We start from the raw sequence: 943 nt of genomic DNA, 5'->3' as shown, positions 1-943 counted from the left end.
TCACTTTTCTGAGAGGCCCTGATGGTGGTAGCCTTTATGTTCTTCACATCTACCCATGTTGAAAAAATGTATAAAAAAAATGAAGGGATAGAGAAACACTCAGAAAACAAACATTCATTCACTTCTGAGCCCTGTGTGGCACTGAGCATACACTGCTCTGCTGTCAAAGGTATCTGTTGCCCTCTTCCCCTGCCAGATGTATGAGAATACTCCACTGTTGGTTATTGCACATGAGGATGAGAGGAAGGGGCAAGGGGGTACAAAAGTCTATTATATCTCCATTATTATTTATGAATCTTTAACCCCACACAATTTTTCTATATTTTTTTCACAATACATTATCTTTAAAATTTCAACTGGAAGCCCCCCTTAAAATATAAAAGTATTAAGCTCAAGAAAATCTTCTAATTGTTCATGAACTGATTATTTCCCATGATTTTTATGTAGCTTTGATTTACTTACAATTAGATATACACAAAAGTTTAGAGGTAATGCAGATGATGATTCATTGCATAACTTCACTTTCTCTCATTTACAAACTTGTCATGAACAGAGCATCATGTAATATATATATATTGCTCATCACTGCCATACCATCCACCACAACACCCCTCCCTACACCACTTCATCCCCCACATTATATCCCTCCAACACAGAGTTCCCCTACAGTACCCCTCTCACTGCTATACTGTCTCCTACAGCACCCTTCCCTTTGCCATGCCCTCCCACACAGAACCCCTCCATTCACTACACCATTCCCTATAATATCCCTGCCATTGCCATATACTTCCCAACAACACCTCTTACACTGCCATACTGCCATAAAATTCTCCTCAACATCTCTTCCAATATAGCCATTTCAATTTTTTTAGCAATTTTCATGCACTGCTGCCTCCTGCATAAGATTCACTATCAATGGTAATAGATTTGCAGAAAAAAGTTA

General features: G+C 38.6%; 1 protein-coding gene across 1 annotated transcript in view; it reads right to left on the bottom strand.

The window, feature by feature from the left end:
* LOC119589173 (ankyrin repeat domain-containing protein 13D-like) overlaps positions 1–943 on the bottom strand; it is a gene marked incomplete in the record, with an annotated part of 44,726 nt that overhangs the window by 2,731 nt on the left and 41,052 nt on the right.

The sequence above is a fragment of the Penaeus monodon genome, chromosome 25 (genome assembly GCF_015228065.2).
Source record: "Penaeus monodon isolate SGIC_2016 chromosome 25, NSTDA_Pmon_1, whole genome shotgun sequence".
Classification (NCBI taxonomy): domain Eukaryota; kingdom Metazoa; phylum Arthropoda; class Malacostraca; order Decapoda; family Penaeidae; genus Penaeus; species Penaeus monodon.
This window is presented reverse-complemented; position numbering and strand designations above follow the sequence as displayed.